At 36.0% G+C, this 25030-nt stretch overlaps 1 protein-coding gene across 1 annotated transcript in view; it reads right to left on the minus strand.

The window, feature by feature from the left end:
* The window catches only part of dlp (glypican dally-like), a 182896-nt gene that overhangs the window by 41104 nt on the left and 116762 nt on the right, over window positions 1–25030 (minus strand). The gene's annotated exons all lie outside the window — the stretch shown is intronic.

Genomic DNA, 25030 nt, shown 5'->3' on the forward strand with positions numbered 1-25030 from the left:
AGAGATAATAAACTAGCGTAATTAATTAATAGGTTTGTTTTTTTTGGCTGAACTTTTGCACCAGTTCATCTTTCTTCTTCTTTTCTCCTGAAGAGAAAAGGAAGAAAGATGAACTGATGCAAAAGTTCAGCTAAAAAGAACAGGCCTAATAATACATTAAAAAATCCGCAAATTTTTCTATATAATTCGATTTTAATTCGAGACTCGACCTTTCTGTTTCGATACCTAAAGACTATGGCTAATTAAAGGTTAAAAAGAGTTAATGAATACATGCAAATATCCACTTAAGAACTTATTACCGTTAGTATCGTTTTTGGAAGTTTAAAGTTATTATAAGACAGACGGATTTAATAAATTATTAAAGCTCGCTTTTCGAGAAAATATTATTTAAAATAAAAACTAATAAATAATAAAATTCTAGATAAATGTCATGTTCCTCGATTATCTCGCGTTATCATTAAAAATAATTTAAAAGTATAATAAAAAAATGTCAATTAAAATTTTACAAAATCAATTTTATAATATCTCCGTAATTGAAGTATTCCTTGGTGGAATACGCGGGAAAGGATGACTATGAAGATCCTGAAAGTAAGCGATCTTTGCAAAGATGCTGTCTCATCCTTTTCTACATCCTTATCGTAATGCTCTGCAACCGGTGCAAGTTCCGAAACTGTGAAAGTCTGATGAAATCGGATCGCATACGCGGATACGCACCTGCGACAACGCGACGAGCAAAACTTTCCTGTACGCCCTGTCGCGGCGTGCGCAGGATTTAGGGTATTTTAGGGCAAAGCTTAGGGGACCGGGGAGAGCGAGGGAGGCAGCAGGGTTTCGGATATAGAGAGAGAGAGAGAGAAAGAACGAGAGAAAGAGGGGAGGAGGACAGAAGACAAGCGGGGTGAGAAGACACAGGGTTGCTAGGAGACACCCTCTTCCACGTGTTATATTGCATTACCCTATGCGACTTGTAGGGGACACGTCGAATTGGTTGCACGAGAGGATCGTCGCCGGTATCCACCGTGGTCGTCTAGACGGAGGCGAATGACGCGGTGGTCAGGACGCGTGTACAGGAGTACGAAACCGAGCTTCCTGACCTTCTCCACCTGGAGAGCAACGAGCGCGCTATAGGCCGGGGAGTGTGTCGTCCCGATGTCCACCGTTCTCAGACATCGTTAATCTTCCCCGCCGGAAGACGTTCGTGCGACCTCTCCAAAACCTCGTGACAGTAAGGGAAGGATCTTAAAGGATCATCGTTTTATCTACAGGGTGTCTCGGAAGTCCGATGGAGATTTAAAACGCTCTCTCTATCGTAACTTCTGCAGACTGTAATATGGAAAAAGACGATCTTTTTCGATAAGAAGAAGTCCTTCCATCCATCACATTTTATCTTCCACTTTTAGATGTAATAAGAATATAATAATATGACTGTATAATCTTCAATCACGTGTTCTACCTATTTATCTATTATTATTATTATTACTGTTTTAATTATCACTATTAGCATTATTATAATTTGTGTTATTTTCATTATTGTTTATAGCTCATAATTTTATTTTTATAATGTATCATTTTTGTTATTTTTTGTTATTTTCATTATTACTCTTATTTGTAGCGCTTTTATTTGTAATATCTTATATTGTCTACTTTTTACGTTTTCTTTTTTGTTTTTTATACTTTTGTTGCTTAGAGAGCTTGCCCTAGAACTAAAATAAAGGCTTAATCAATCAATCTATCTCTTTCAAATATCAAATTGAAGAGAGATACTGATAAAATTGAAGAGAGATGTAAGATATTCAATTCTCTTTAACGGAGTACAGATACTAAGATCAGAAATGCGCAGTCTATACCTCTATCATATCTATGCTTCCATCTGATTAAAAACATATAAAAAACTTAAAGAGTAAAACGTATAAGCAATAAAATGTATAAGAAAATCAACCATGTTAAATTTTCTGCTGCCTTACGTTATTATCTTATATTCTCTATTGTAATTGACCGATTTATTTATTCCTTACGTTTTACTGCCTTACGCTTTTCTGTGTGTCATAGACTTTAAGCTTGTTGAAACTTTAAAGTAATAAAATTCGTTTGAAAAATATGCGATTTATTTTCAATTATTAATTACTAATAAAGAACTGAACATTTATATGATTTATTATTATACACTTTACTAAAGAAAAGTCGGTCTAAATCGATCGAAGAATCCATAGCGAAAAGATATCCGACAATCTTTTCTATTTTCTTAGGTCTACTTGAAGATTATTGAACCTTAAGAATATATTTATATATCACAGCTACGCACGCGATCTGATATCCTTTTAAATTCAGTTTACACGTGTCTTGAAAACTTACACAAGTCAGCTGAATGATCCTTCAGCAGAGGATTGCCAGCGAGGACGAGACAGCGAAACGGTAAAGAGCGCTCGTTCTAACAGGTGGCCCATAAAATAACCAAACCGTCGAATAAGTTTCGCGTGAGTCGACTCATTCGCGACACCAAGGAAGAAATTTTTTAAAAACGCTAATTAAACAGCCGTTTCATTTATCTTCTTAAGAATTACGCTCTCTTTCGGGAAATGCTATTTTTCAGTTGAACGCTTCTCTCTAGTTTCTCTCTAGAACTCTTTTAGCAATCGAAGCTCATTACTTTCCTAATGCTGGCGTGATGAAATTATCGACATTACAAAGTTGAAAAAATCCTTCGAATTGGCTTTATAAAATTGGAGACTCTTTTACATGTTTAAAGTATACACATACACGAATAAACTCCGGGAAATTTAATAATGGAAAAAAATTTTTCAAATTATACATATATATATATCCGTTTTTAAATTTAAATTAAGTATCTCCAAAGAATAAACCCAGGATTTATTCAAATGTGTACTTTAAACATGGAAAAAGGTTTTTAACTCTGTAATTAGTCCGGAAGTCTTTTTACATAAGTATCAGTCGTGCAAAATTACTATCATTTAAAGAAATAAATTGTCAGTAATTAATTAAATTTAATATTCAGTACCACTATCTGAATATTTTAAGGGCCATACTTCGTCTTCTCCACTTGTTAAGAATAACTGAAGCGAGTATTCGTACGAGGAACTCGTAAATCAATTGAAGACAGATAAAAAAGAAAAATGTGCGTAGCTTGCGTTTATTCGTATTCGTCGCGCGTAGATCTCCTAAAAACTACCCATCTAGACTTCGTGTTTAAGATTTAAATTTGTTTGAAGCCGCGACTACCGAGAACATTATAATTTAGTTAGAGTGAACGTGTAAGATTTTCGACACGTACATTGTACTCCTTGACAGATGTTACGAAATCTGTTCATGAATTCATCATAAGCTCGTGCACGAATAGAACTGTTTTATTTCGTACAAAGATAATCTGTATTCACGTGTATCACAACTTCGAGAGCAGTCAGTTAGCTTTAAATAAAAAAAAAATGTGATCTTGAACTTAAATCGTCATTACCGAACGCCACGTACAGATTTTTAATTAAATTAATTAAAATAAGATTTTTAATTTAATTTAATTTAATTAAATCTTATGCAAGCACAGAGGTTTATGGATGATTCGACAATCTCTATGAAAAGATTTGTCTGTACTGTGACAAAGTTTTTATTTTCTACAAAAAGAGAAAGGATGATTTTCGCAAAAATATTATTTTAAAAATTCGTTACAAGCTAAAACATTTTTTAAAATAAACAATATAATAACAATATAAATTCGAGGTGGTTTATTTTACGTGTGGAATAAAAAATTGAAATTCGTAATTTCAAATTTAAGGCGACAAGACGAAAGTTGATAGAGAGAGAGAGAGAGAGAGAGAGTTCCAGATTCAGAAACGGAATAAAGACGTTTGCGATAAAGAGCGATTGGAGTAATAATTTATGTGAGCTGTAGTTCACCCCTATCTCTCGTTGGCAGATATGACGGCAATTGATATCGAGTGAAAAATTCCAGTTCCCATTCTCGCCGCCACCTATCGAGAATCCCACTTTGCCGCCCTTAATTCCCTCACGACCGAACCTTGCATCTCCTGCCGCGTCGCATACAAATGCGTCCCTTCGGCGGGCCTTGAAGAGCCGGAGATCGACGACCGCTTATAGGGGTAAAGAACGGAGCGGAAATAAAGAGGAAAAGCGAGTCGGATTACGTACCGTTGACGAACGCACGTAAGTTTGTGGTTACCTTAATGGCGCATGGTAACAACAAAAAATAAATATTTTCAGACAAAGCCTATTTTCAGACAAAGGAATGTTTTTTTCGACCGTGCCAAATATTTCACGCGGCATCTGTTTTAATCCAAAGCACGTAACAAGCTTTTTCAACCTGTCACAAATATACAGGATGTCCCATGGGAATACTTCGGAAATTTAAAAAAAAATTTATCTAACATTCCTTTTATTCAAAAGAAATGTTAAATAAAGTTTTTTTAAATTCCTGAAATATTATTAAGAATTTAGCATTTTAAAAATATATATCACACTAAGATTGGCAATATTCGGAATTTTTATAAACATTTGTTAAATGATAAAAATATTTTCTATCGTCTTTACTTTAGATGTAAATAAAACTGCCAAATGTCTTCTATTAAGAGATATTTTATTTTTCCAATTCTTTATATTGTTTAAAAATGATAACTGATTAGTTTCAGCAATCGATCTTTCCTATGAGATATCCAGTATATTGGAAGAATTTTAAGAAGCTTCACGAAGTTGCAATAGCAACGCGTATAATGTAAACAATAAATACATCGAATATTTCGTAAGAAATAAATCTAAAAACAGAGTTAAAAAAAAGAAAAATACAGTTAAAAAGTGTGTAAAAATATGCTATACATTTGCAAGTCGAAGCCTAGAAATCTCTCAGGAGAAAATTTTCATCGAAACACAACTTTAGAAAACTTCTCTCCCTTGGGAAGATTTAAGCTGACAACGATATCGATCCTCATTTATTCCTTTATGCCAAAGGCACCTCACCGAGGCGGATAATTCGCGAGGAATCGGAATGCCAATATGGGGCGAGAGGAACTACGCGGTTTTTTTACGAGCCATTTTCCCGCGGCGACAATACGGCGCGTCACGAGATGCACCGGTGCGTGCATTTACATTTCGTGCACGCACGACCCGGCGCCGCATTGGGCCTCTCCCTCTCCCTCTTTCTCTCTCTCATTATCGCAAATAAACGATGGATAATTGATTGCATGCAGATGCGATGTAACGAAACGCGCGCGTAAAACCGCACTGTGACGCCGAATATTTGCGGTTGACGACGGTCCTGAATGCGCGACTACAAACTACGTTTGTTCACTGTTTATCACGTGTGATTTTATCGCCCCGATTATTGTTATCGTTCGATACGCGAAATGAGATTTCGATCACAGGAAAATGCGGCGTCACTCGCTGCGGTACGCAGAATTTTATGACAGAGAGAGTTTTCCTCCGTACGCATGCCCGCATTCGCGAGAGTGAAATTGAATCGGAATTAAAAGAGCCAGCAAAATGAGAGACCGCGGAATTAAATGGACGCTGTAAACGGACAAACGTGACAAACATGGGAGATTCGCGAAACTAATGCTAATAATTATTCTCGTTTGCCAACCTCGGATAAATGCAGATAAATGCGTCTAGATTTTTTCACCGAGCTAATTCAATGTATGGTTTAATTTGAAAGCTGCAAGTACATCTACAGAACCTAACGATTCGCTAAGGCCTTAATCCGCAGTAATGGCGTAAGGAAAGTGGAATTTCATGGATAAATTGAAATACATGGAAATGTGTGTCTAAACCTCATATCTTTCACTCGAAATCCTCGATTCGTCGAAAAGGAAACCTCGCGAAGTGTCAAATTCTGATTTTAATAAAGCTTTATATATATATATACACACAAAAAGTTGCATAAAAAACAGATAAATTTAGAAAATATCAGTTTCGGTTCAAAAAAGGTTTTAAGGAGTAAAATTATCTCTTAAAATGGTTTTCGGCTTTTCTCGTTATATTTAAGCTATTAAGGACATGTTTTATATAATACAAAAGTTTTATAAAATTACCTCTATTCATCTACGTCAATAAAATGAATATTGAAAGAAAATCTTTTTTTAATTTTTAAAAATAATAACTTTTTTAACAATATTATTGAATAATATTTAAAATAGAGGTGAAATAAATAGAGGTAGTTTACCACAAAACTTTTGTATAAAACAGTTTTTGATATTTTGAATAATTTTTGAGATATAATAAACAAAGCTGAAAACCTCTTTGTGCACGAGTTGTAATTTCATCCCTTAAAATCATTTTTGTGCCGCAATTGAAATAATCCCCCAAAGTTTCATCAAAATCAGAATTTAACATTTCGCGAGGTTCCCTTGTGAGTCACTGGACGCGTTACCGTCTTCATCCTTAACGAAAAGATGATGCAATTAGGAAATTAAATCCAGCGTCATCGTCGAGACGACGCCGGCATGACGACGGGCGGCGTGACTTCGCGACCTCTCGGAACAATGGTCCAGTCCAGCACACAGGATCGCGATCGGCAACACCGCCCACGCTGAAATAAAAGCCTCTCCTCCGGTGGTGTACGCTTCGACGGCGGGTTTACAAAGCGGAAGGTACGATATACCCGCTGGTTGTTTATCCATTCCGAGTTTAGATCGGCGCCTGGTCGACGTGGGTGCACCGGCCAAGGGACAACAACGTCCGGCACGTTTTCTAAACATAGGCGAAACACGTGGTCGGCGAACCGACTCGCGATATACCAACGGACCCACGGTATACATTTCGGATGTGGACTGCGATATAAATATGGGCGTGTTTCCTTTACTCCCGTTGAACATAGCAATTCGATTCAGCTCGAGAAGAAAGGCGATGCGACGACGACGAGGTTCGACGCGATTTGTGATCGAAGAATTTTGGGCTTGAGTTTTACTCAATTTCGTGAGTCTACACTGTTATAGATATCAAAAGAACAATGGTGAACCCGATTACTTGAATTAAGTGTTGAAAATAACATTTTTAACTTCCATATATGTTAAAATGTAAATCAATCCATTTCTGTGATTAAATTATTTCAAAATAAACAACATCTATAATAATGTATGCACTTAGTACATAATAAACTAAATTTTAATCAAATTTAATATTAACTTTTAAATTAAGATTGAGTTTTGTTTTACCTTTCGATAAACTTTAGCTCACTCTTATTCTTTTACTTTTTGATGTTCTTATTTTTTTTTGTTTATCCATTAGATAAATTATCATATAAATTATCCGATAATAATCGACTGTAAATTATTTTGCTCTACTGTTTTAGTTATAATAAATTAACGATGCATTAAATAGGAGCAATGACGACCCCCCTATAGAAATTATTGAAAACTACTAAAATTGAGTTATAATTTGATATTATGAATTTAAATGATGTACAAAATTTCATAAATGCTTAAATAAAAATAAAGGTTAAATACATTTAATAAAAGTATCAATTTTCTCTCCATTCAATTATGAACAAAATTAATCTTGGCTAATTAATTGAAACTACGAACATGTCAAAATGTTTAGAGACCGTCTATTGAAACTGTCTATTGAAACTAGCAGTCCTTTATCGCAATTTGTGAATTTAATTTATCGTTGATCACAATAAGCGAAAATATATGGGCGTTACTGCTTCCATTATGAATTTCCGCGTTCAAACATTCAAATATTCACGCACGTAGTTTCACGCCAGCCTAATGACAAGTGGCGTCAAAGCGTCTGATCGTATAATCCAGAAATCATAACCACGTGACCTGTCAGTTGGTTTATGTAGAGAGCGAGCCCTGTCATTGATATAATGGTATTCTAATTACAGAACGCGAGCTGGCTCACTGTCGCTTAATTCAATGCTCAAATTAAACAAGCTGCAATCCGCAGCAACTCCGCTGTGGATTCCGCGAACGTTGCACCACGTAATTTACTTCGAAAACCATTTGCAGTGGTTTAACACATCGGGTATATACGTGAAATCCGCATTTCTACAATAACTTATCTAAGCTTTAGATCTTAAGTCGTAAGAAATTTACCAATCACAATCGAATATAAGAAGAATAAATGACTATGATTGGTCGACTTTTTGCGGCTTAAGATGATGTTGAAGCGACATCATTTATCACAAATTACAGTGCAACCCAAATCTTTGAATTGGTTTTACGAATTGCAAATTTTTTTTACATTCCCTTAAGACTCAAAGGTTCACTCTAAATTTTTGGGAGTGAAATTCCACTCCTAAAGAGTGGTAATTGCGCCAGTCCGGCAGAAGTGAAATTATTATTCGTAGGCCGATATTCCTAGTTAGATCTTATATTCAAGATCGTCTTAAGTATAATCTTAAGATGTCATGAACCAATCAGAGGGCCATCTTAGGATATTACTTAGGACAGTCTTGAAATAAGAACGGACTATGAATACCGCCTTTAGAAAGTGAAGAATCACTCCAAGCGAGAGTCAATTTTCAATCTCTGCGGAGAGTGAATACTTTCACTCTCCGAAAGGAGAGACTAAAGGTAGGTAAATATTAAGTTTAGCCCCCTTATATACAATCTTGATGAAATTAAGCTCATTCGACGTATTTTTGCACAAAACGAACGGATTTGGCAGAAAAAAGCGTCGCTCTGCCTCGCGAAGCGAGATATTAATCGTTAAAATTAACCTTTTAAGAAATTCACTTCTTGAAGGAGTGAAGTAAAATTCACTCTTACCGGACTGGCGCAACTATCACTTTTTTTGGAGTGAAATTTGACTCCTAAAAATTTAGAATGTTAGATAATAGCTTATCATCGAAAGCCCAACACGCGTTCTGAAACTGGGCGGGACAGTAGCACGGTGACGGACACCCAATGCGGGCACGGTCCGTCGAGATCTCGACTTCCGGTTGAGTGGTTCCGGTCGGACGACTGAACGCGACTTTTCGTCGTGTCAATCTCACCCGTGCCACGAGAGGGACATCCAACGACGACGAGCACCGATCCCCCGCCATTGTGCAGGGGTGTGGACGAATCGCGGTTAAATCGCGCATGAAATGGTCCTGCAGCAGGCTCTCGCCATCCGGGAAGATCGTATCTATTCCGCCTGTCGCGCTCGCCGATCATAACGCACGCGAGATTTGTGTCTCTGTGAATTTACGTAGGCGCGCAGGCTGTTGCCAAGTATCATGCATTAGACATGTAACGCGTTTTCTTTCGCTTGCATGCCGATAATAGTGCGCAGGATGTCGCAGAAAGACCGGATATCCTTTTGACCATGGGCAACTTATTTCGCAGACTTATTTGTGTCTTGTGTATTCTATCTTCTGCCGGAGATCGTCAGTCACAACAAGTTTTCAACGTTTCTCGACATTGTTTCTCGACGCCTTGCTAGCTTAGCTTTAAAATTTATGAGAGGAAGTTTCCCGCAATTATTATAATACAAGCAGGATATTCGATATTTAATATTTACATGCATTAATGTTAATAACTGCTGACAACCACATGCATCATAATACATCTTTCAAAGGTATAAATATATTAGCGCAGGAAATGAAGAGAAAGAGAGACAGAGAGAGGAAAGGAATTATTAATTTTTAATGACAAACAGATGAAACAAAATGTTACAATTACAATTTTGTAACGTTGAGAAAAAGTATGTAGGTATTAAAAATATCTTTTAACCATTGTTACTGCGTTTATGATAAATGAAATGTTCGTGATATCATAGTGAAATAATGACTACTGAAGTTAAAAACGTTGCAACGAGAAGTTTATTAAATGGACACCGTGAAATATTTACGACAAAAAGCTTTCACTTTGAATCAGATCTATCTCGTCCGCGTTTTTCCTTCTTCAATATTTAACTTTTTGTAAAAGAAGAATTTCTTGCTACTTCGTCCCTCTTGGTAAGTTTAATTAAAAGTTAATATCCCCGCCCAGGGCACTCTAATTATTGTACTCAGATAAGACGTAGGTTAATTACGTAAAAATGTTCACGCCGTGGAAATGTAGCGGAAAGCAATACGCCGGCCATTTTCTGATTGAAGATAAAATGCATCTTCCTGCGGAAGAGAAGTTGGCGAAGAAGAAAACAAAAAGTGATATAAGAAAGTACATGATTATGTTACATTAACCTTAATTCGGTATTTGTTCCAAAATTTTCTGAAATGATATTCGCAGGTCTATTTTAAATTAATATATCTTTGCTTGCTGTTAACGTAATTTAACAGTTTCTTTTTCACTTTCAAAGTCAAAATCCAAGGAATAAGATTATGTGTTTAAATTATGTACTTAAAATTATGTACTTAAAATTATGGTAAGGTTGTGAAAAACATTTATTGTAAACAATTTTTCACAACATGAAAAAAAAGTCCAGATCTTGGACCCGTAAATATCAATTAAAGTTAATTATATAAGCATTAGGTAAAAATAAATTTGTATAATTTTCGAAATTTTTTCATATGTATTGGCTTTCGACGTAATTAAATTTCCATCAATCATAAACGCTTTTCTCCAGGAAATCGCTGTTCAACAGTCGTTTCATGCTTCTGTTCACCCGAGAAACTCGTGATTTATTAGGTTTAGCGCATAAATCAGGGTCATTTCGTGTAACACGCATATATCCGCGTTACAAAGTTCGAGAATGAGTTTTAGCAGACTGATAGAACCGCAAGGGGTTAATATTTCATCTCCTATTTTGAATTCCTACAACGAGACGAACGTACATATGTACGACCAGTCAAGTATTTTCGTACTTATTTTATTCGACCGTCATACATCAGCCATAGGTGTACGTTATGTGTGTTAAATAAAAAAAATATATACATGTATATATGTATATAAGAGCACAGATTTATGGATACGAATTTCCGAAAGACTTTTAGTGCCTTCATGCATACCGTATTCCGCAGATAAGGAAAACACGGCCATCGATATTAAGCGTTTCTCACGTTTCACACTACTTGCTCTTATCGCGGAACATGTTTGAAAAGCGTATGGATAGCTGTAAGATGGATATTTGAAACGACGACCTTAAAGTGCTGTTCTAAATGGCATGGATCATATTCTAAAACACACTTTAAGTGCCATAAGTTTTATTTTGAAGTGCAATAAATTTCAAGTCCCATTCTGCAGTCGCGAAATTTATCTTATGGTGTTTTTTGGAATGAAAAAGCAGCTTGTCTATTTAAAAAAGCAGTTTTTCTATGCGAAAAATATAGATGAAAAATTCCTAAATATCATAATGTTAAAAATATTCGCGTCTCTCGAAACATTGACGTTTTTAAAATCTATTCTATTATTTGTACAGGGTGTTTACTGAAATCTTGCAAACAAATTTCTTGAGAATTCTCAGATCTTTCAGGTATTTTTGTTTAAAATTTCAGATAAAGAGTAGAGAATTTTTTAACACAGCTTTGAAATAAATTGAAGTACAAACAACGTAAACAAGCTATAGATATCGATAATTAATAGAAGAAAGATATTCTCCACGAGATTATATTTTCTACAATTCGAGACGTGAAATCTATTCACAGAAAGAGCGATTTGGTTGGAATGTGAAAATAATTATGTAGGATGTTCAAGCTGATTACTAGAATGTCAAAACTTTTTGTAGCATTACTCATCATGTCTGAGTTTTTTATTTGATAGTCCAATAAAATTATCTCTTTAGATATGTATATCTATCTACACTTTTAGATATCCGAGCAAAGTTATTTTGAAAGTACAGGGAAAAGAAGGAGGCTCGCTACAAAAATATCAGTGAGCTACTATTCTGCTGAGTATTATCATCTTCTACTGTCGCTCTGATTTTTTCTTAAAACTTATGAAATATACGAGAATGTATGTGAAGATCAAACTTTTAAAATGCGTTTTATTTAAAATTTAAAATTTTCAGAAAAAGAGAAAAATTTACAGGAAAACTGCATGCTTCATAGAAAATAATAATTTGCCAATCGATAAAATGTGAAATGTTCAACAAAATTGCTAAACAATTGTTAAAAATATTAAACAAATACATTTTGTTTATTTTTAGTTACAGATCATAATGCACTTCGAATGTCAAGATTTTTTTTAGCGCATAAATGAATGGTGTAAAAATGCTTTCCGAAAACATCACAGAGTAGTTTAAAATATTAGTCTTTCAACACTGAACACTATGCCATCTTTAACTAAAAAAATGAAATTTTTGACAAAATACATTTTGAAAGTCTGCTCTTCACATACATTCTTCTTTATCTCACAAATTAAAAAAAAAATAAGTGACAGTAAAAGATAATACTCAGCACAATAGTAACTTACTGATTTTTTTGTAGCCTTCCTCCTTTCTGTACTATCTTACATGGGAAAAACAACTTTGCGAGTATCTATATAGGTAGATACAGATGCTCTTCATGTACCCCGGTATATATGATACTTTATTGCTAAGTGAATGTCAACATTTTGCATCATCAACAAAAAATGATCAAAGAAACAAGATTCAATGATCAAAGAATGTTTTCAGAATGAAATAGAATTTAAATTTGTGTGTGAAAGGAAAATTTCAAAATTCTGAAAATTTCTCTGAGACCCAATAAAAATCCATAAAAATTAGATTCTTTTCAAGGGTAAAAAAGAAATTCCAAATTTTCCAAGTAATGTTGTAAACATCCTGTATTATAAAAAATATATACGAATATCGATGGAATATGTGACTGCAATACGGCTTTCAATAAAAAATAAAAAGCCTAGTCGGGAAAATAAAGTAAAGTCACCTTGTTAAAATCAACTGATTGTGTCAATCAAGTGGAATAAAGTGCCGTTTGACATTTTTCGTCTTCTCAGTTCTTAAAGACGATCATAAATTAGCATAAATCTCAGCCAGATAAATACGAGGATGCGCTTCATCATCCAGAACGCGCGCAAATACATATCGAGAGACGTCGGCATCGCCTGCGAGATGCTACGGCAATGTGATGATGATCGATTAAAGTGGAACGAGAATAAACTGCGGAAGTGTGGCACACGTAATGAGATTAGATTCGTTCAATCGTATTGAAGTTTGTGTTCGGGCATCTCCGCTATGGTTCGAGGTCATTAATCAGACGATAACTTCTAGCAGACCCCTGATCGAGTCCTATCATCTCTCCCTGTCACTTGAGAGAAATAACACCCGGGTGTTTAATAAAAATGACGATCGTTCGATACATGTGATAATCGCCGATCGGCGAAGCCTCTGATGATTTGCCGTTCCGACAGCGTAATTAAACGCGAATAAGGTTATCGAGCTAATAAATAAAAATGATAGGAAGTCGGTGATGAGTCTCGACGCACATCCGCATCTGTGGGCGTACGTCAGCGTTAATGCAACACAGACAATTAATTTCTTGTCTAATCGATGCGGGTAACTCATCTTCTCATGTATAAATAGTTCTCTCTGATTAAGAGAATTGCAGAAAAAAATGTAATATTATATCTATGATAAAACGTCATATCTCTAAAAAAAATTTAGCGCAGAGAGAGACAATAAATTTTCGATAAAATGAGGATGCCGTGTAATTATAATTTCTTTGCGAGGTCTCATTATGAAAGATGAACCTGAAATTATTATATTTATTTTATATTCTCATTTATATTCTTTCTTAAATTACTTAACTTCAAATTCCTTGTCTGTGCATTCTGTTATCACGACTTATGGTCGTTTCCATGCACCAACGTATATAGATTAATTTTAATCTAGGTTTAACTTACTCTTCATCTTTTTCTAATTATGTCCGTTTCTACCAATCTAGCTAGTTAAAAATTAGAAAACGATGAGTAAGTTAAACCGAGATTAAAGTTAATCGACATCGGAGGAAATGGGCATTAGAATTAGAAAAAGATGAGGCGTAAGTTGAACCGAAATTGAAGTTACTCTACGCTGATGGAAACAGGCATTAACGACGCGGAATTTTTGTAGTACTTAGAATTTGGCGTGATCAAAAAACTTGGCGATCGAAAGGATGACCCGGTCTCACCAACTCCGATTAAACTAATCGGTCGATTAAATATTGCCAACTGTAAGACTTGAAAACATTCTTTTTCTGGCGGGGCGCCGAGTATTCACGTGCTCGACTCGCATGGCTTTTTCGCATTTGAGAAATTTGCCATTAATATGAACCTGTGCTGTTATTATCACATCGTTATTCACAATTGCCAAAAAAGTAGATTATGTTTTCAGTCTTGCAATTGGCAATACTGAAATTTAATCGATCGATTAGCTTAATCGGAATTGGTGAGACCGAGCCAAGGATGATTAAATAAAAATGTCAATGCAGGCGCCAGATGGTAGGTGTAAGTTTCGCGAACTCGCGTCGTCAATCGCGAAAGAAATGCCATTCGCTGAACACGAAATTCTGAGCGCAATCGATACTCGAGTGACGGAGTGCGACTTAATTGCTCAACAAGTCGTATTATGTAAATGACGTGTCACTCAGCCTGTGGGTAATTGCGCAAATCCAATTCACCGACCATTCCACGAACTTTGCCACACGTATGTCGCTCTGAATGCGAACGTCACCGTAGAGACGAGAAGGCCCATTTACGACGGTTATATTTTCCGTCGAGTGAAAAATACGACTACGGTAAACACGTCATATTTTTCTCACTCACAACGTGTACTGTTTCCCGGAAAATTCTTTTAAAATATCCAATGTTCGCGAAAAGCCTAAGAGAAAAAGCCTTCCATGGAACGTCTCTAACGCGTCACTTACTCAATGTTCGACCGAATCTCCGACGTTACTGCCGAGTAAAACGCAATTTCGCGGGAGGACTCTCACGCAATTCGTTTATAATATATTCGGAGAAGGGAAGTTACGCGTCGGTCTGGCGGATTTCCTCGGCCTGTAAATCCGTCGCGTATCGGAGTAAAAACGCGTGTACGCATAAATATATAATATGTCGGGCGTCACTGAATGAATTCAGATGTCTATGATGAATTTAAATGGATATTTTGCAGCGCTTTGAATGTATTATACCTACTTACGTACGCTTGAAGGGTATATGTACCTTGTATTATTAATATTGGCGACCGAAATCGTGCGCGGAGACTCGATTAACGATCGTAGCATAACCCATGGCGATTTTACGACGGTATTATCGTTCGCCTTCTGAAATATGAACCACATAATCTCGATGGAGATTTACGAGAACCGAGACAAAAGTATTATATTTTCTCGAGATTATCGATAAGATAAAATGTTGAGAATAAATGGATCGTGAATCGAAGAACGCAAACGGAAAATGTCGAATATTGATACGTAGTCTTCGTCAAAATTTTTTTTATCAAATTCCTCAGTTGAACAAATCATGTTATTTAAGATAATTGAATTCGGGAGAAGGATAATACTTATAAGGGAAGTTAGGCAATCCGAAAATTCAGAAAACTCTGAAACATTGTGTGCAAGAAAAATAGTTCATCTATAACGCAGAACTATTTTTTGTTCGTATCGTATTATTCCTTGTGAAAAAAATGTAAATTTATCTTTTTGATAGAATAACTGTCAAATGATAAGAAATATCGAAAAAAAGTTTAAACATAAGTTGCATCCCTTTTTTTATGTCTATGTAACAAAGTTATAAGTTCTAAGCATACACGCCAAGTTTTTTCTTTACTATAATCCAGTTGACCATTTTAGTCACTTTCAATCTATCTTATGTGTCTCGCGTTATGAAATACTTGGCTAATTGCATTTATTTCGTATCCGTTTTTTATTAAAAGGAATGTAATATTCGACACCTTCTTATGCACTTGGCGTATATTTTTTCTTTTATAAAAAGGTATTTTCTAGGTATTACATAAGTAAGCGCTTGTCTCTATATGGACCTGCCGAGTCCATAAAATTTACTAGAATTCTAGCGCATATTACTTTACATTTTTCTCCGTGAAAGCTACACAAGGAAGTGAAAAACGCGTTTCGCATCTTTTAAAAAATAGGAAGATAGAGAGAGAGAGATAACAAAAGAGACTGAATCGATGGAAAGTTAAGTAAACTCTCATTGGGAAACAGGAATGTTTGAGCTCGTGTTCGATCGAGGGAGGATCCGAGAGAGCGTATCTCGCTCTCCTAGTTCACCGATGATTCAGTCGGGCGAATCGAGATAAATACAGTTATATTCGGACAAAGAAGGGGCCGAGTCACTTTTGCTTCGTAGTCGTGCGGGTAATCCGAGTTCAATTCCCGGGGGCGGTGGTTTCTCGTATCGCCTCAATGTTTCTCTGTTCTTCCTTCATTCTTTCGTTCCCTTACTACAAGCGCGTCTTCGTCACATTTTCGACGATGTCAAAGAAGAGATAGAATGGAAGGAGGACGCTTCTCCAGCGCGACAAAGATCCTTGGATAGATAAATTCGTCGGGGGCAGCTCCGTACTTTAATACCATCGTCTCTGAACGACAAATATTTGTCTTATCTCGGGTTTTCAACTCCTATCGCGTTATTCGATAGAACGAAATGAATGAATGAGCGCGAAAGTTATAAGATCTGATAAATGAGTTTCCTGCGAGTAATTTTTTATGCAATAGATGTGATATGTTGGATGTGATACTAGTATGTTGGAGGAGAATAACGTAGCCTTTATAGCGTTAATCCTAGAACGCTAATCTGTGTGAAGTTAGATCCCCCTCAATTTTACAAAAAATTAACTTTCTTCTATCATTCAATTGCTCATTGTTTGCATACCTATGCACATTTCGAATTTTCGTTTGCACACTTCTAGTAAAAATGTTTTGTTCTATGAACCAAAATGTAACAAAATTTGGTTGAAATATACCAAACAAAATTGTTTTGGTTAAAATGTACCGAACAAAACTGTAATTTTATGCGAACTAAATTATTTAGTTGGTATAAACAAATATTTTTGTTATAGAAATTATTTTGCAAAAATAAATAACAAAATTTTTTGTTACATAAACAAAATATTTGGTTGCTGTTAAAAAAATGCCTCAACTAAACAATTTTGTTGAAGGTACTAAATTTTTTTTCCTAGTGTAGCTTCTCGACTATAAGCAAATTATGTCGAAATAGTCTTAATCGATAGATTTTCGTTTGCACATTTCGAAATAATATAACGTTTATATTTGCATAAATTTGTTCGCACTCAGACAAATTAATTAATTCTGAGACCGGTAGTCAATCATCTCGGTTTCTTAAGTAACAAAAAGTACACAGTGCTCGCTCGCCTATTTGCGTAAGAAGGGAAACCTTCTGAGGGAATCGATGCTTCTTTTCAAGTTAATGGAAACGTGATGTACAGGGTATTTCTGAAAGACTTGAACAAATGTTAAAATAAATTTTTAATACAAAGAAAGTTCGTATGTCGTTCAGTTGTCAAATAGTTACCCAAAAAAATAAAATTTAATTTAAAAACAATTACACAGCTTATAATAAAAATATTTTCTCATCAATTTTCGATTATAATTTTAAAAACGTTTTCGGATATACATTTAGATCTTTCTTTTTTTTTTTTACGTTTCGATACAGAAAATTCGCTCCGGAAATTTGTCCAAATATTTCATAGGCACCCTGTGGAAGATCGATTCTTTCGAGGGGAGCGGAAGAATTTGATCTACCAGGAGGCTTCCCTGCATCCCACCCCCACAACCTCGGGAGCTAACGGGGGCCGAATCAAAGTCCAATTTATATTTATGAATACTTTCGAGAGCGTGTTCACTCGCTCGCTCGCTCGCTCAGTCCGCCCGGAAGCCGGAGTTTACTCTGGCATCCGGCGCACACATCGCGCATTGTTGGTCGCGCCTTCGTCTTCTACTTCTTCTACGGCCGCGTGCAATATGACGAAAACGGTGAGATCACTGGCGTTTACTTTTGTGAATCATCTTGGATCCACCTCTCGTGACCTTACTTCGCCGCGTTCGCCCGTTTGCGTGTTCGCCATGATAATCATGGATGGAGAGAAGAACGGAAAGCCCGAGGGATAAAGAAAAAAAAACGGAGATTCTCGAAATTCGTACGGACGCGTTAGATCGTTACGCTAAATTATTACATTTCGACATTGCCGACTTGAGAATCAGATATATTTATGTAATGCTATGTTACAAGAATGCGTGAAATTTGAATATATAAGTATAATCAAATGGGGTTGTCACAAATCCTCCCTAAAATTTCACAACTTTTCCCTGATTTCCAGACCAAATTTCATGACTTTTCCTAATTTTTAATAATATTTAAAATTTTTTTGTCTTCTTGTCCTTATTTGGAAACCGTTAAATAATTTTGCTTAAGTATCAATTTAATATACACAATATAAATTACTATTAATGTTGCTGACATTGCTTGCATTTTTAATTACTAAATTAGTAGTATTCCAAAACTACGTTGATGTGATGTACATATATTAAACTTCTTTAAAGTCAAGAATTTTAATTTCTTTTTCAAAACAAATTTGCAAAACTCCTTGACTTTTCCCTAACATTTAACTGATTTCTCTAATTTCCAGTTTTGTGGCAACTTTGATCAAAGGAGTTCCTTCCTCTGTCTGAAAGCTCAGTGTAAGTTTACAACAACGTGACAACACTAATTGAGTAGATCTGTCATATATTAATTTATGTTAACGATCAATGCTGAATTGTGCCATCCAATTTTTGTAGTCTTTGCAATATTTAATTCTCACATATGTTTATATCAAAATTCTATTAATAATACAAATTCAACATACAAATTCAAAATGAATATTAATTTTAAATATAAAATATTTGGCATAACATTATACTAGAATCGATTATCGACATTTCACACTGATAATAATTCTGTCACCGCTCCAGGCAGTTTTTCTTGATAGGCAGGATATAACTCGATACACAGTACCGTAGTGGCCCTTAGCAAGAAGTTTCCTATGCGAAAGTGGGTCGTAAATGTAAATGCGAGAGCGCCGACGGCGCAACGATTCTCGCGCAATATGCGTCGGAGGAAGTTCGCTTCACCGGGGGCGAACTGCATCACCAAGATATCGGTTATTTTTGCACATTGTACTGATAGTTGCGCATCGCTTTGCCGCTAACGGGCTAGCAAACTAGACCCGTGCTCGACTCGATTCGAACGCGGTTGCTCGCAGAATTGCGAAGACGTTCCTACACTTTTCCACTGTACATTTCTTACGTACATAAATTTTGTATACGTACTCTCCAAAACTTTTAAAGTGAAATCTCGCTCTTGAAGATTAAAAATTGAGCCACTCTTTTTCAAGTGGCTCAATTTTCACTTTTTAGAATGAGATTCCACTCCAAAGAATTTAAGAGAGTTTTATACGGATTTGGGCTTCGCTAACGCAACTGCGACATCGACACAATTTAACGTTGGATAAAATAAAGAACTCTACGGACACACTAATGTAAAATCGATACACCCTGTTCTTTCCCGGTTTACGGTTTTCGGTATGCGTGATTAATAGTCATCATACTTTGTAGCGCGTCGTCCGAGTAATTCTATGTTATTTCGACACTCCAAGAATGGCAGCCTTGGGCCACGAATCGCGTTTAATTTAAATGTAGCACCGTGGGCGTTTGCCGCGCACGTTCGCAGTGCGTGCGAATGATTGGGCTTCTCTTGTCGGCGGGTTCGGGCACATTGGGAAATTCCGGATATACGATTTCGTGGGTTGAGTATAATAAGGCAGGATAATAAGGTAGCCGGCGTGGTGGGCAGGCCGGCAATCTTTCAATTTTGCTGGAAACGCAATTGGCAATGAGCTCGAGATCCCGTATCGCGTCTCGTCTAATGTCGCGCGATTACGGCGCGCGAAGGCGTTCGATTATTATGCGTCCTTAGCGCGAATAGCACGAAACGAGAGCACATCAACGTCGTAGTTAGCGCGATGCTTATCTCATGTAATCCACGAGAATTGTCTTGATCCCTACATCTTTGCTAACGAGGATCGAAATGAATTTAACCTTACAGAGTTGATGTCTATTGAACTACTCAACATATATGGATCTCTTTGTCAAAAAAAGTCAAACAATTTAATTTTATGTTACATCTGCAAATTTGGATTATTCTTATTAAAATATACCTCTAGTATTCATTTTTTAATACGAGCTGTTATTTTAATTCATTGAAATTAATTAGATTTACTTTTAATGGACATAAATTAAATGGATCTTACAGATCCAGAAATAGGTAAATGTGTGACAGATTTTAGGTCTATTTTCGCGTTGTTTGCACTTTCTACATTCAGAATCTTCGCTTTTTTTTCTTTTGAACCCAAATATATATTTATCTCGTTTTAAGGACGGTTTTGAAATGTTTAAAAGTTTTGTTGAAGTATCTAAAAATGTAGCTAGAGATCTGAAAAGTATTTTGTTGAACCATCAAAATAATTATGTATACTCAAACTAATTGTTAGAATGTCAAAACATTTTGGTTTATTACTTATCACGTTTGAGATTCTTACATAGTTAATTAATCCAAAATTGTTTTCAGATCTGTATCTAGTTAAATTTTATATACTTTAGCAAAATCATTCTTTCCGCGTGCAAAAATTTTTGGAGATTTTAATCAACGCAAACAAACCATTTGGTGTCAGCTCCGGAAAATTAAATAAATTACAGTTTTAATATCGATATGCTATTAAAGGTATACGATTTTATGTAACTTTTTGTTATGCAAATTATATTGGTTTAACTGCATATATATACAGGATGTTTCCAAATTAAATCGCAAAACTTCGGGAGCGTGTAGAGGAGTAAAAAACTAAGAAAAAAAGTCCTATAGACATATGCTCGTTTTTGCTCCGTTTCAGAGAAATCGCAAAAAAATGTTTTTTTTACCTGCAAGATTAAATGGGGACCGTTTTCTAAATTTCTTGGAGAATGAATTTTCTGACTATTTAGAAAACATCCCATTACAACAACGTACTGAAATGTGGTTTCAATTAGATGGATGCCCTGCTCATTACAGCAGAGTCGCTAGAACCTGGTTAGATAGAAAATTCCCACAACGATGGATTGGACGTGGAGGAGCAGTACATTGGGCAACTCGTTCGCCCGACTTAACGCCATTAGATTTCTATGCATGGGGTACTCTGAAGCAAGAAGTTTATTCTTCGCCTATTCAATCAGAGCAACATTTGAGAAATCGTATCGTAGCTGCAGCGAACAGAATATCGCAAGAACAGTGCCTGGCTGCTACAAGAGCCGTGTTTGACAGATGCAATGCTTGTATTGCTGCAAGAGGTGCACATTTCGAACAAAATCTTCATTAAAAAGTTTATAAATAAAATAATTAAAATAATAAATTAAATATATTTTTTTCTTTTTTCGTGATTTCCTGCGAAACAAAGCAAAAAGGAGCATATGTCTATAGGACTTTTTTTCTTAGTTTTTTACTCCTCTACACGCTCCCGAAGTTTTGCCATTTAATTTGGAAACACCCTGTATATATATTGCATAATATATAATATATGCATAGCACTGTCTGAAGCAGCAGTCTATCTATAAATTATATCTATACATATAATTACATCCTCGGTAGTTATAAATTCTACTGTAAAGAAGACGTGCGGTTTTTGCGATACGCGTTCCTCGAAATTTATTCTTGCGGATATCGACGTGAACATCGATATTTGCTGCTCACAGAGTTCCGCGGCGAGAATCGGAATGCGCGAGTAAAATTTAGTGTTACGTTTCCCGTTACGCCGTTATCGTCACCCATAAAGAAAATATCGAGGGAAGCTAAACATGGAGAAAACGTCATTTACACGCCGCGAGCGCGAATCCCGCGTGCCCACCGGCAATTCCTGGCATTTCACAATTGTCTTCCTTATACCCCACGGAGAGTTGCACTGCCTGAGAGATGCACCGGTTGGCGCATTCCCGGTACAATTGCGGAGCAAAATGTGAGGATCCGAGAGAAGAAGCACGAATCATAAACTATTCAATCGCTATTATTGTCGCGATCGTCACCGCGTCGTGCTTTAGGATTCCGCGAATAAGAGACGCTGGAAATTACCGGCTCTCGAGGATAGAAATCCCATTCTTTCATTTTACACAACATCGATTTTTCTTTGTCAAGTTTATACGAGCCTCATTTCCGGGAGATATTTGTTTTTGTAGAAACACGATAAAAACCTCGTTGATATTGTCGTTTCCTTTGAAATTGCAGCCCCAAGTTATATACATCGGGTTTGTATACGACTCCTACATTACGATATTAAAAGTTTCACGATGGCAGAACCAGAGTTAATAGCTAACCTACGAGTCCAATATGGTACCGGGTGTGGGGTGTCAGCTCCGAGTGTGAGTCTGCTATCGCGCTTCGTCGTTCCGAAACAACCCTTCGGGGATACATACGTATGCGACTGTATCGATTATCATACTGCCCTACCGGGCAGGACGATACGAGGAAGCAATGTCGGCCCTATGACGAGCAAAAAGAGGCGGAAGGGAGAACGAGTAGCATAATTTGAAATCCCTCGGAATTCCATGCGGTCGGCGTCGAGGGTTAAATGAAAAGGTTGAAGGGGGACGCGGGGGGAGAAATGAAAAGGGGTAGAGGTGGACGAACTGTCAGAAGGGGTTCGAGAAGGGAGGCATAATACCACGGCGAGGGAACAGGAGGGATGCAGAGAAAACAACCACCGTCGCGTTCCTATACTTTCTCGCGGCGATTATTGAACGCGCGAGCGGTACCTCAAAGGTAAAAATAAAAATGCGATCCCGCGGCTAAAACGATAATGGCGAACGTTAATAAAGCCAGGAGATTCCCGCGTGGCCGATGGAGCGAGGGAAAAGGGGATGAAGACGGGAGGGAGGGAGAGAGGCAGAGAAAGACAGAGGTATGCATGTGCATTTACAGGAGAAAAAGGAGAGAAAGAGAAGGAGAAGAGCGTACTCTGCAAAACTTCTTCGCGTAACTTATCTCGCTAATGAGGCCTGACCATCTGACCGGGGTGATTTTTTTCTTCTTTCTCTCTTTCCCCGGATCGCTCGCGCATGCATTCAATTGCACGTATGCACCGAGATATTCTGAGAGCTCTTTCTTCTCCTGTATGCACGGATATAGTTCTTAAATTTAGAAAGACATAGAGGAGAATCCCAAAGGTACATCAGTGTCACATTTACGCATGCAGGATGATAAGCTGAATTATTCACTGAAGATGAACCAGAAACGAGATGCATACTTCTTCAATATTACTCGAAATAAATTATTTCACGACCAAACTGTATCAAAATTTTCTTTAGAGGTGAAATAATAATTAAATTTCATTAAACCAGGAATAGTCATTTCATTTTTTTTACGTAAACGATCACCTGAGTTGTTTTACATCCCAATTAAAATTATTAACAACATATTGTATATTATTGTTTTCCGATTTATTAGAATAAAAAAATATGGATTTAATTAATTTTCTGGAAAAAGTAAGTAGGAACTAAACAAATGTTAAAAAAAAGCACGTTAATCTTTAAAAATTGAAAGTCTATTTTTAAAATAGCTTACAGTTTTTTCTTGAGTAAGATTTTTTTATGGCTCATTATTTTATTATATTTTTGTCTCAAAATGTAACATTGTTTCAACGTCACTATTATCGCTTTTTCACCTTGTAAAGATTATATAACAGTATTAAGAAAAATTATTTTAATTAATTTAATGTTTCTTCATTGCGGATTTTCGATAAAATTGTACATTTAAAGGTTCGTAAAAAAATCGTTCTTAAAAAATATATATATTCAACAATGTTCACATATAAAACAATATTTTATAATAATTCATATATTTTCGCCACTGATAATAACAACAATCACGTTCAATTTCTGTTGAATGATTTCTAGGATCGTCTAAAAAAACCCCTAGAATCTAAGATAACTGTATCTAAATCGTACTCGAATAAGGCCCATGTTATTGCATAGGCAACGAGATAGGCAACGAGCGGCGTAATCGGAAGGAAAAGAGGAGAAAGAGAGGGTAGTCAATAGGTATCCTTATCGAGGCTCGATCGGCCAGAAGGGAAAGGGAAGACCTGTTGCAGGGTATTCAGAGCCGGAAGCGACGGTTAACCTCTGAGTCGACGTTACTCGTAACAATTTACGCGGTAGGTAAAGAGATGCTCGTGAAAAGGATAGACATTTATTAGCTTCTTGAGTGAAAGAGGGAATAGATGTACGACGGATGATTAGTGACGTTCGTAGACATTTGACGAAGTATTATAAGAAGACAATTAAGCGAAGGAAATTTTTCATAAACGACAAAACGATCAAAGGCGTTTGAAATCTAAAGAAAAAGATACATACCGGTTATTGGTCAATATTACCACTTGCTTCAGTGATCGAATGGAAGAGACAACCTGTTCAGAATAGTCGAATCAAGATTCCAGGATCGAATCCTGGCTGGATTAATATTTTTCGCAACAGTTTCTTTATACTGCTTTAAGACGCATCATTATTAAGTCGACGATCAATTTAATTGCGAAATTATTATTTCATCTTTAGTTTATGATTGTGTTTCAAGATGTCCGACAGTAGCGCACAGTTTATATAACTGAAAGATGTATTTAGAATTTTATATGTAAAAATATTATTAAATGTTAAGATCTAGTCTCAAATCTAGTAGCTTTTTCTTCACCTATTTGATTTATCCGTTTTTACCAATGTAGTTTAATTTTAATTTCGATTCAACTAACAAGATCTTTTTCTAGTCCTAAGAATTAAAAAAGAATGAAGAGTAAGTTGAACCAAGATTAAAGTTAATTTCCATTGGTAAAAACAGGAATTAGTCGTTTAGCAGTCTAGATTAATTCATTATATTATTGTCTAAAGAAAAATATTGAACATATTTATTTTTTAGTCCATATATGATCGTCAATTAGGATTTTTTTAGGACGCTAAGGCCCGGTTCCACAAATGTAAGATTAATTTTAATTTCGGTTTAACTTACTATTTATCTTTTTCTATTTCCAAGAATTAGGAAAAGATAGATGATAAGTTAAAGAGAGATTAAAGATTTAATATCAAAGCTAATCTTATATTTATGGAATAAAGCCTAATAAAGCCTTCCCTTCGTATGCTAAT

The sequence above is a fragment of the Mycetomoellerius zeteki genome, unplaced genomic scaffold (genome assembly GCF_001594055.1).
Source record: "Mycetomoellerius zeteki isolate Tzet28-1 unplaced genomic scaffold, Tzet1.0 scaffold655, whole genome shotgun sequence".
Taxonomy (NCBI): domain Eukaryota; kingdom Metazoa; phylum Arthropoda; class Insecta; order Hymenoptera; family Formicidae; genus Mycetomoellerius; species Mycetomoellerius zeteki.